This window comes from Suricata suricatta, chromosome 13 (assembly GCF_006229205.1).
Source record: "Suricata suricatta isolate VVHF042 chromosome 13, meerkat_22Aug2017_6uvM2_HiC, whole genome shotgun sequence".
Classification (NCBI taxonomy): Eukaryota; Metazoa; Chordata; class Mammalia; order Carnivora; family Herpestidae; genus Suricata; species Suricata suricatta.
The window spans coordinates 89,688,511-89,700,804 of record NC_043712.1 but is presented as its reverse complement, the minus strand read 5'-3'; the positions used below and the strand labels follow the sequence as shown (position 1 = coordinate 89,700,804).

Genomic DNA, 12,294 nt, shown 5'->3' with positions numbered 1-12,294 from the left:
TGTGGAAGCCCCCGCAAGGCACTCGGCGACTCTGGGCCCCTGCTTCCTTTTCTGTAACGTGGGATGTGACTCATCTCGCACGGGTTATTAATATCACCGTTTGCTCGTTACCCGACGCCGATTCACCCCAGCAGTCTCATGCGGTAGAAGGCTGCCGTCCGCGCTGTACATTGTACAAACAAGGAAGCGTGGCTCTGAGAGGCGAGTGGACTCCCAAGTGGTGCTTTTGCCAGAGGCCTGGGTTTCGTGGACCCAGAGCTCGAGGCTGGGGGTTGAAATCTGCCCCTGCCACGTAACGATGGCGAGGCGGAGGGCAGGTCGCTCGCGGCCTTCTTATGTCCATTGAGGATGTGGCATTAACGATACCATCTTCTAGACCTGCAGTCAAGGTTAAATTCGAGTTGAGACTCTTAGTCTCAAGACCACCTTATTCTCTTTAAAAATGACCGAGGGCCTCAAAAAATTTGCTAATAGGGGTTATATCTATCCATATGTCCCGTATTATAAATGTGAAATTTAAAAGAATTCTTTTCCTCTTAAAAATAAACATTACAGTCTTAAAAACCTATTATCTCCCAAAAATAGAAGAGTAGTAATTGTTTTACATTTTTTAAGTCTCCTTAAAGTTATAAAGATTCATAGAATATAGCAGGATTCTCACATCTGCTTCTGCATTCACTCTGTTGCAATATACTGTTTTGAACTCTATGAGGAAAACCCAGCCTCAGATACATGGTCCAACAAGGAAAGAGCTACAGACCCAACTGCAAACAACTCAGAGCACCACCAGACCCCTGCAAGGCCTTGGAAATAGTGATGAAATGAAGCCAGAGTCAGGAAAACAAGCTGATGGCCTTGAGGACCCGCCCAGGTGGAAGGCTGCTCCAAACCCGCCCCAGGGATGGTTGGAAAAGGGAGACAGAAACAGCCCACTCAAGGAGGTGAGTCGTCCCCAGGGGGAGGGGACACCCACTCACTGGAGAAGGCTTTCCCACACCCTCATAAGGCCAGAGGACCCTAAACATGTCTGAGATATTCACAGCATCTGTGAACAGAGCATTAGGATCAAATTAAGTATTAAAACATTTCCTTAAGGAAGCCTCAGTGGTGCTGAAAATGTTCTATACCGTGTACCCCCCCCCGGGAGCATTTTATCACAGTGTTTAAAATTACTAGCATGTGGGGGGCTGGGTAGCTCAGTTGGTAGAGCATCAGACTTAAAATTACTAGCATGTGGTGATGATAAAAGGGTTAAACTTTGGTTTCATGGTTGTTTTTAACTTCTCCACAGATGCACTGGGGGACCGTGCCCACGCCAGCCCCAACTGGCTACAGGCCAAGAGAGAGGTGCTTGGACAGAAGAATGGTGGGGTGACAACGTGAAGAGCGCATCCGTCCTCAGTGGGTGGAGGAAAAGAAGGAAAGGCTAGAAAAGACCTGAGCGCTGGGAGAAGTACCTCTTCGTCTAGTCAGCCCATGTAGCCTGACTTATTTTTTTTTAATGGTTTTTTGTTTTTGAGAGAGAGAGAAATAGAGCACCAGCAGGGCAGGGGCAGAGAGAGTGGGAGACACAGAATCCAAAGCAGGCTGCAGGCCCGGAGCTGTCAGCACAGAGCCTGACACGGGGCTCGAACTCATACTCCTGCAGGGCGAGATCACAGCCCGAGCTGAAGTCGGATGCCTAACGGATTGAGCCACCCAGTGCCCATCATGTGGTCTGACTTAAATTAACATAATCCCTAATCTCAGGGCCGTCTTGTGACCTCAACCTGTGCACAATCAAGATCTATCAAGGAATCACTTCAACCCAGGGATCAGTTCAGGGGAGCAGAGGTGATCCAGGTTCATGCCATGAAGCTCACTCTTTTAGCTTGTGTGGAAGTGATCACCGGGAGAGTCGCCCTCAGCTTGGGTGACAAAGAGGCCATGAGGTCAGCATGTGCTGCCAGCAGCGATCCTGGCACCGCCAATGGCAGCAAAAGGAAACAGCTGGGCAGTAGCAAGGAAGGGACCCTTGGTGAGCCCAAGGAGCACGTGCTTCTCGGTTGCTTTGAAGTTTCTCAGCAGTGAGCTCCATCTTTTGCTAAAATAATTTGAGTTGTTTCCTTCACTCATAACCTCAAGAGTTCAAGCTAAGAAGACGGCACACTCGGATGGATCAGTCACCCCAGGTAGTGACCGAGTGCAGCAGAGCCCAAAGGGCCGTTGTTAGCAGGGATTCGTGCAGAGGGCGGTGTGACCGGGGGCTTCCTACGCCATTGCGTCCCGGCTGCGTGCCCCCTACGGTAATCAGTGCCTTCTTTTGTGTGTCAGAAAGAAAGGAGATGGGGCGCCGGGGGGGCTCAGTCGATTAAGCCTCCGACGCTTGGTTTCAGCTCAGGTCATGATTTCCCAGTTTGTGGGTCCGAGCCCCATGTCCAGCTCTGAGCTGTCAGCTTGGATTCTGTGTCTCCCTCTCTCTCTGCCTCCCCCTCTGCTCGCTTGTGTGTGCCTTTTCTCCAAGAATAAATATTTTTTTTAAATAATAAATTTAAAGAGAAAAACACCAAACAGACCCAAACTGAGGGACATCCTACAGAGGATCAGACCAGGATTCCTCACACTGTCTGGGACATGGGAGACATGGACAGACCAGAGACTAAGGAGACGACACCCCGAGATGTAACGTGAGATCCCCGAAGGGTGCTAGTGGGAAGATACCTGGAGTTCGTTAGTAGTGATGAACCAACGTTAAGTACTTCAACCTGGGAAGCAAACCCGAGTTACGTCCGTTAGCGGGCCGCCGGCGGTAGTGGGGGCCGGCGCCGACTCACAGTGCTTGTGTAAATCCCGGCGGGATTGGTGTTTCAGCTGCTTTCAGGGTTATGTAATGATTTTAAAATGTAAATCAGGTTGACAAAATAAAAGCAGTCTTCACAACATTTGCTGTGGGTGACGGGGAAGGGACAGAGGAGACACGTGCACTGTTGGAGCTCAGGTTGGCCACATCAGTAAAAGTGGATGCAGCTAATTCTCTTGGACCCAACATTTTCATGCCTACAGATTGCCCTACTGTGGGGGTAGGCTTAGGAATCCCCGGCTTATACCAATGGGTTAACAAGGCCTAGAGAAAGAGTGCACACCCGAGTTTGGGTAAACATGATTGGCACCCCAAGAACAGAGGGTGCTGAACCCCAAAAATAGGCACAGGCAAAGGCCCCAAAATAGGAACAGGCCAAAGGCTCCCAATGCAAAGGCATATAAGGGAAGCAAGGTTAGACACGCAGGGCAGAGCGCCCCCAGTTGAGTCCTCCAGCAGGGAGGCTGCTTTCAGAGGAAGGAAGGACCGAATTGGGGAAGCCGGGAATTGGGGCTGTGCAGCTGCACTGATGCTGCCTGTACGGAGCTGATGTACAAGAGAGAAGGCGCCTTGTTAACCTGGAAGGGTTTGTTCTGCCTTCTCCCCGAGGCTAGCTAAGGTCAACAGCCTCCTCCTTTCTGCCATCGACAACCATCTGCCCGGTTTGGGTTTATATTTACCAAAACCCCAAGCACTGTAGATCTTCAAAAACTCCCCCTTTTCCTCATGCCCACAAGCTGATATTCACAGTTTTTCTGTCTCTCTGTGCATGCCCATCACGTTTGTAAGCCTTCTGATCTTCATAAATACGGGGCAAGGACCCCTACTCGGGACTCTTGTCTTTGCCCGGACATTAGCCATCTCTCCTATTTTTTGATCCTGTGTCCCACTCTCTTGCTAGACGAGAACTTTAGACCCAGAGTCTAGACACCCTATGAAACCCTCAAACACGTAGCAGCGCTGGACAGGACTTGGTTCCCAGTGTGGGCACGTCGGACAACCTTGGGCTCCACCCGCCCCCCACCCCCGCACAAGACCTAGAGGGAGGCTCCGCAGCCCGTGTTCTAAAACGTTTCCCAGGTGACCCGGCCACCGAGTTCTGGCATCCTCGGAAGTCACATTGCTGGTAAGAAGGCCAGTTACTCTTGTACTGACGTGAGCTCTGCGAAGCGTCTGCACTTGTGAAACGTGTGTGTGAGCGTGCCAACGCAAAGAAAAGGGGACAGAAGTCATTCTGTCCGGGAGGGGGAAACGGAAGCCAGGGAAGCCGTGTCACTTCCCTGGAGAAACACGTCTACAATAAAAATTTAAATGAATACACTCTTGATACTTTTTTTTTTTTTACCTGAAGTAGGTCTGTCCCTGCCTATGCATGTTAAAGATGGCCACATATGTTGTTAAATACAGGAATAAATGTTTGAATAGAAAAAAAAAATGTGCCTTATCATGCACTGAGGTTTTCTCTGGCGATCAGGCCATGATGCAGTGCATTACATTTTTCTGTAACCTTTGAATTCTGCATAAAAGACCTGAGTGGCGGCTGCGTGCCGGGAAAGTCACCAGGATGTCCTGCAGGCAGTGGCCTTGGAATGCTCAGCTACAGCGAGCTGGGCGGCCATCGTGGAGAATGGATTTCAAGATATTCTGGGCCCTCGAGCACACCCCGGGCAAGATCCTGCTGTCCTGAGCTGGTGCCAGCGCCTCCAACGTGCCCTAACTGCTGCTGAGTCGGGGGGCCTTCCAGGGCACGTGGCCCCTCTGCATGCAAAGACACGGTGACGCTGAGGGTGCCCTTACCCGGATGGGTCTCTCCTGGGGCTCCGTCCACCACCTGTTCAGCTCCCTTTCCAGCTTTTACACTCCAAGAAAATCCAGGCAAAGGGGTGACGGTGCTACAGCAGGACCAGGAGGCCTGACGACTTTGGAACTCCAAAGGCTATTGCAGAATCACATGGCAAACGTGAATTTTGGCCACTTTCAGCTCTTGGCGCAGTGGCATCTCCCTGCCCCACCCCTGACCCAGCGCCGCCAGCCATGCATTTGCTCCAGCTGCATCCTGCAGTATGGCCCCTGTCCTCCAAATGGTGGGGGCTGTGCTCCGGTCACAGGTCACAGAGGTGCAGGCGGAGAGGCCGCTGTTGCTGCGCCTCCCCCTTCTCCTGAAGGGGCCACTAGAGAGTCAAAAGGCTGGTGCGCTCTCCCCACCCCACCATTTTTCTCCCTTCCCCCCTCTGGGAACTAGACATTAGAGACCAGGACATGCAGAAGCAACTGCATACATGGGGGGAATTAGAAAACCCACTACACCCAGGGAAAGACATGACCTGAGGAGACCTGAAGTTTACCCCTCGGGCTGATCCTGAGCAAAAGACCGCCTACAGCAGCCTGGGAAACAACAGCCCAGCAGAGTCGGGGCAAGAAGGAGAATCTGACTTTCTTTCTGCCACGTTTCTAGATTCGAATGTCCAGTGTTCAAGTCAAAGTCCCAAGACATGTAAAGGAACAGAAAATATGCCCTATTCAAAGGGAAAAAATAAACCAACAGAAACTGTCCTGGAGAAAGGCCAGACGACAAAGAATTTAGACAAAGAATTTAGAACAACAGTCTTAAAGATGCTCGAAGAACTAAAGGAGGATGTGGGGAAGGTCAAGCATGTGGTGCACGAGCAAATTAGGAAGAACAATGAAAAGATTTTAAAAAACACTAAAGCCAAAAGGCATTCCAGAACTAAAAATTATAATAATCTAAATGAAAAAGTTACTAGTGGGGTTCAAAGGCTGATCTGACTCTCACTCTGTTCCCAGTGCTTGAGAATGGAGACGCTGAAGTTTGAATTGTAGGAACGGAGAGAAAAGAGGGTGAAGAGAAGCGAAGAGCCCGGGGACCGGCAGGGCCAGCAGTGAGACCGCGGGCACACGAGGGCATCCCAGGAGGTCGGGAAGGGGCAGGAGAGGATGCTTGAAGAAATCATGGAAAAAATTGTTCCAAATTCAGTGAAAGACACGAATATAAGTATCTAAGATGTTCAACAAACTCCAAGCATGATGAACTCAGAAACGCACATCAGAACACATAATCAAATTGTCGAAAGACAAACACAGCAAATCTTGAAAGCAGCAAGAGAGAAGACTCATCACACACAAGTGTCCTCAGTAAGGCATCAGAGCTATTTCCCTGGCAATGGAGGCCAGAGGACAGTGAGCTAAGACGTTAAAGTGATCAAAGGAAAAAACAGTGAACCAAGAATCCTGAGTCTGTCAAAATTGTCCTTCAAAACTGAAGGAGAAATCAGGAGAAACCAGAGGTGGGGATGAATCTTTAAATGATCAGAATTTTTATACAATTGAAGTTACATAGTTATAAACTCAAATTACAATGTTAGAACTTTAGGATGTTACAATGTAATCCCCATGGTAACTGCAAAGAAAATAGTAATAGAATGTGCATTTTTAAAAAAGGAAATTAAAACTTTGTACTTTTAAAACAAATAACAGGGGCACCTGGGTGGCTCAGTCAGTTAAACATCTGACTTCAGCTCAGGTCATGATCTCACAGTTGGTGAATTGAAGCCCTGTATCGGGCTCTGTGCGGACCGCTCAGAGCCTGGGGCCTGCATCAGATTCTGTGTCTCCCTCTCTCTCTGCCCCTCCCCTGCTCACTCTCTTTCTCTCTCTCTCAAAATAAAATAAAGACATAAAAACAAACAGGGGCGCCTGGGTGGCTCAGTCGGTTAAGCCTCCGGCTTCGGCTCAGGTCAGATCTCATGTTTGTGGGTTCGAGCCCCGCGTCAGGCTCTGTGCTGACTGCTAGCTCAGAGCCTGGAACCTGCTTCCGGTTCTGTGTCTCCTTCTCTCTCTGCACCTCCCCCTCTCACGCTCTGTCTCTCTCTGTATCAAAAATAAATAAAACAAAAAAAATTAAACATAAATAGCACATGGGTCAAAGAAGAAATTTCAACAGATATTTTAAAATAATTTGAACTAAATGAAAATTTAAATACAATTTATCAAAATTAGTGGGATGCATTAAAGCAGTGCTTAGAGGGAAATTTATAGCATGAATGCATATTAAAAAATAAAAGATCTAAACCAATAACCTAAGGTTCCACTTTAGAAAACTGTTTTTTTAACTTATTTAAAAATTTTTTAAATGTTTTTATTTTTTTAAAGGAATATAAAACTATTTATTGACCACTGTTTACCAATATTTACAATAAAGTAAATAATATACAGTTGGAGAACATTCTGACTACAAAATTATTGTTTTTCCTGGTTTCTACTGAACCAATAACTCAAATACTGAGAAGATTGAGCCTACATGTAAGGGATGAGTTGGGGTAAAGAAAAACATGCAGGTCAAAAATTCAGATTACAGACATTTGTCCCCCAATTTATTCCAGCAGGTGCTAGCTTGCCAACATCTTGCCATATGATTATGGTCAGGTTTCCATGAACAAATTTTAGACATTCCATGAATCCTGACCTTTTACTTAGTGCAGCGCAGGGATTTCAATTTCTTGAAAAGGAAAGTTCACCAAAACCTTCAAATGTCCATTTAACTAAGTTTTGCTTACCTAATTAAGACACACCAGGACTTGTCTGGTTTCTCATTTGGGTGGGGAGGTTGTGGGTAGTGACGACATTTTCCTTTCAGGAATCTTGCAGACAAACTTGCATTGGTGTGACTGTAAACATGGACTCTGATATGGCTGCTTTCACACTGTCTAATTTAAATTACTGACATTATATGTAAACTGTCCAATTAATTACAAAATTTGAAAGGTTAAGGCTTCAGGAAAAATTTTCATTCAAGTGATTATTTCTTAGGTTGCTGAAAATGATGGCATCCCAGATACATGGGCTTATCCGCGGTTTTAAAATGCTGTTTTTATTTTGGGGAATGTTAAAAAAAAAAAAAAAAAAAAAAAAGAAAACCATTTACGAATGTATTTTCTTATGTATTTTAAGTACATGCCCAAAAAACCCCCAAATAAACAAAAATCCCGGAATGGTCCTTAGGCGTATAGGAGTTAAACACAGACTCTGAGTGAGTAACAGCTGTGAAGACCCCCCAACATGCAGAAAAGGTGCCCGCAAAGCCGGGGGACGACGCGCCGCGGCCTCTGGTAAGGGCGGCGGCCGCGGAGCGCTTTTCTTTGTTCAAAGTAACCAGGGCCATAGAGGCAACGACCCCAACCACGCCCCCAAGACCCCTTCCAAACACACGTACCGAACTTGACTTTCATTAGAATGTTACTTCTTCACACTAGTGAATCAAAACCCCAAGACCCAGATCTTACGTGTGTACATGAGGGTGTATAAAAAGCAACACAAACAACTACTGAGCTTCATCTTCTGGACAAGAAGGCCACGTTAGTCTCTCTTCACAAAAAGCAATTATAATCTGAGGACACTTCATAGTTGCCGCTTTCGCCAGCACCAAGTCTGCCTCATCTGAACCTGCTGCATGAGCATCACTATTTCTCCAAACCGGCTGTGGCACCAATTGTTCGGTCCGGATCACGACCTCTGGCAGAGCCTCTTGGCTTCTCAGCAGCATCTCTTTTCTTCTGGGATTTGCTATCATCAGATTCACCGTCACATACAGATTTTCCTCTTGTGCCATCTTCTTCTTTACCAGCCTTTGGAGAACTAAGAACTGCTTCCGTGGACTCTGGGCGACCTAGGCTGTCTTCAGGTTGTCTTCAGCCTTGTCAGCCGCTGGAAACCCCTTCCACCTCGGAAGCGCTCCGCCTTCCCGCTCACTACACGTCGGTCCAGTACTTTTCCACCACAAATTCTGCACGCTCTGCCTCTTCTGCTTTTTTACTCTTTCCATTATGTTTCTTTCCCATTTTTTGCAGGGTAGCTTTATTGGAGGCCATTGTTTATTGCAGACTTGGAGAGCTACTATTCACCGCCTCCGAGCTGCTCCAGGGCCCGGGTCTGCGGCGCCTCCCGCCCTGCGCACCTCAAGCTCCAGCCACATCCGAGAGGGGGGGGCGGGCTCTGTTTTTATTTATTTTTGAGAGACAGAGAGAGACAGCGCGAGCAGGGGAGGGTCAGAGAGAGAAGGAATCACAGGATCTGAAGACAGGCTCCAGGCTCTGAGCTGACGGGCAGCATAGAGCCTGACGCGGGGCTCGAACCCACGAACCGTGAGGTCATGACCTGAGCCGAAGTTGGACGCTTAACTGACTGAGCCACCCAGGTACCCCGAAAACTGTTTTTTTAAAAAAGAGCAAATTAAATCCAACATAAGAAGAAAGGAAGTGCTAAATATTAGAGCAGAAAAAAATTAATTGAAAACGAATCAATAGAGAAAATCAACAAAACCAAAAGCTAGTTCTTTGAAAATATCAACAAAAATTTTAAGCCTTCAATCAGGCTCGGAAAGAAAAACTACTAAAACAGGAAATGAGAGAGGAACATCATTACAGATCCTGTGGACATCAAAAGATAATAGTAATATTGTGAATAAATACAGGCCAACAAATTTGATAACCTAGATAAATTAAGCCAATTCTTTGAAAGACACAATCTACTAAAACTCACACAAGGAGAAGTAAACCATGTGAATAGGCCTGTGTCTAATAAAGAATTCAAATCAGTAATTAGTGATATTCCAAAATAGGAAGCCCTGGATTGTGTCCAGGGGGTTGCTGATGGGTTTGCTGAATTCTGCCAAACATTTAAGGAAGAAATTATACCAAATCTCGACAGTCCCTTTCGGAAGATGTAAGCAGAGCAAATATGGAGTTCAGGACTTACTGTAAAGCTACAGTAGCCACGACAGTGTGATGCTGGCCCGGAGACAGACACACAGGTCAGCGGGCGGAGACGACAGCGGCGCTGGAAGCGAGGCGAATCTACACACTGGCCTCACACCCGTCACAAAAATTAACTCAGACTGGGTTACAGGCCTACACTGAACACTCACACCTACAAAACTCCTGGAAGATAATATAGAAACCCTAGACAAGTTTGGGTTTGCAATGACTTTTTAGACACAACACCAAAGGCCGGGTGCACGAGAGAAATAACGATCAGCTGGACTTCATTACAATTAAAAACTGTGCTTTGCAGAAGACAGCACCAAGAGAATGAGGAGACAGCAAGACCGAGAGAAAACATTTGTAAAACTTGTCTGGTAAAAAGACTTAACCAAAGTATACAAAAAAACCCCTCTGAAAACTCAGTGAGAAAGTTAAAGCCTATTTACAAAATAAGCAAAAGATATGAACAGCCCCCTGACCAGAGGAGAAATACAGATGGCAAACATGTGAAATGATGCTCCACAGATGTCATCAGAGACACCGCTGGGGGGGCCAACACGGAAACACAACAGGGCAGCCAGGGGGCTCCGTCGGTTAATCACCCACTCTTTTTTAATTTTTTTATTTACCTCCAAATTAGTTAGCATATAGTCCAACAATGATTTCAAGAGTAGATCCCTTAATGCCCCTCACCCATTCATCCCATGCCCCTCCCACAACCCCTCCAGTAACCCTCTGTTTGTTCTCCATATTTATGAGTCTCACATGTTTTTGTTCCCTCCCTGTTTTTAAATTATTTTTGCTTCCCTTCCCTTAGGTTCATCTGTATCTGAAAGTCCTCACATGACTGAAATCATGATATTTGTCTTTTTCTAACTGACTAATTTTGCTCAGCATCATACCCTCTAGTTCCATCCACATAGTTGCAAATGGAAAGACTTTATTCTTTTTGATTGCTGAGTAATACTCCATTGTACATATAAACCACATCTTTATCCATCCATTCGTCAATGGACATTTGAGCTCCTTCCATGCTTTGGCTATTGTTGAAAGTGCTGCTATAAACATTGGGATGTATGTGTCCCTTTGAAACAGCACACCTGTATCCCTCGGATAAATACCTAGTAGTGCAAATGCTTGGTCGTAGGGTAGTTCTATTTTTAATTTTTGAGGAATCTCCATACTGTTTTCCAGAGCAGCGGCACCAGTAGTGCATTCCCACCAGTAGTGCAAAAGGTCTTCTTTCTCCGCATCCTCACCAGCATCTGTTGTTGCCTGACTTGTTGATTTTAGTCATTCTGATGGGTGTGAGGTGGTATCTTTTTGTGGTTTTGATTTGTATTTCCCTGATGATGAGTGATGTTGAGCATCTTTTCACGTGTCTGTTGGCCAACGGGGTGTCTTCTTTGGAGAAGTGTCTGTTCATGTCTTTAGCCCATTTCTTCACTGGATTATTTGCTTTTTGGATGTTGAGTTTGATAAATTCCTTATAGGTTTTGGATACCAACCTTTATCTGATATGTCATTTGCAAATATCATCTCCCATTCCATCAGGTGCCTTTCAGTTTGGCTGATTGTTTCCTTCGCTGTGCAGAAGCTTTTTATTTTGATGAGGTCCCAATAGTTCATTTTTGCTTTTGTTTCTCTTGCCTCTGGAGATGTGTTGAGTAAGAAGTTGCTGCAGCCGAGGTAAGAAAGGCTTTTGCCTGCTTTCTCGAGGATTTTGATGGCTTCCTATCCTACATTTAGGTCTTTCATCCATTTTGAGTTTATTTTTGTGTATGATGTAAGAAGGTGATGCAGGTTCATTTTTCTGCATGTCACTGTGCAGTTTTCCCAGCACCACTTGCTGAAGAGACTGTCTTTATTCCATCGGATGTCCTTTCCTGCTTTGTCAAAGATGAGTTGGCCATATGTTTGTGGGTCTATTTCTAGGTTTTCTATTCTGTGCCATTGAACTGAGTGATCTTATGCCAGTACCATCCTGTCTTGATGATCACAGCTTTGTAGTACAGCTTGAAGTCTGGGATTGTGATGCCTCCTGCTTTGGTTTTCAAGATTGCTTTGGCTATTCGGGGTCTTTTCTGGTTGCACACAAATTTTAGGATTGTTTGTTCTAGCTCTGTGAAGATTGTTGTGTTATTTTCATAGGGATTGCATTGAATATGTAGATTGCATTGGGTAGTGTTGACATTTTAACAGTATTTGTTCTTCCTATCCAGGAGCATGGAATATTTTTCCTTTTTTGTGTGTTTTCTTCGATTTCCTTCACCAGCTTTCTATACTTTTCAGTGTACACATCCACTCTTGATTTCTGCTCAGGTCATGGTCTCACGGTTCATGAGATCAGCCGCATGTTGGGCTCTGAGTTGACAGCATGAAGCCTGCTTTGGATTCTCTCTCCCTCTCTCTTTGACCCTCCCCGACTCATATTCTCTCTCTCCCAAAATAAATAAATAAACACTAAAGGGGAAGGGAAGGGAGGGGGGAAAAAGGGGAAGAAAAGACTAACAACAACAAATGCCAGTGAAGAGGCGAAGCAACAAGAATCCTCCATCAGAGCGGGTGGGGACGCGCCCCGGCGCAGCCACTTCGGGAACAGTCGGGTGGCTTCAAACAGAACTAGCCCCGCATCGTCCAGCAATCACGCTCCTTGCGATTCACCCAGGCGACCTGAAA

The 12,294-nt window shown here is 46.2% G+C and overlaps 1 protein-coding gene and 1 pseudogene across 4 annotated transcripts in view; both read right to left on the bottom strand.

Moving 5' to 3' along the window:
- LOC115275723 (inositol-pentakisphosphate 2-kinase) overlaps positions 1-12,294 on the bottom strand; it is a 115,551-nt gene that overhangs the window by 43,448 nt on the left and 59,809 nt on the right. The gene's annotated exons all lie outside the window — the stretch shown is intronic.
- On the bottom strand, positions 8,036-8,724 carry LOC115275729 (annotated as a pseudogene).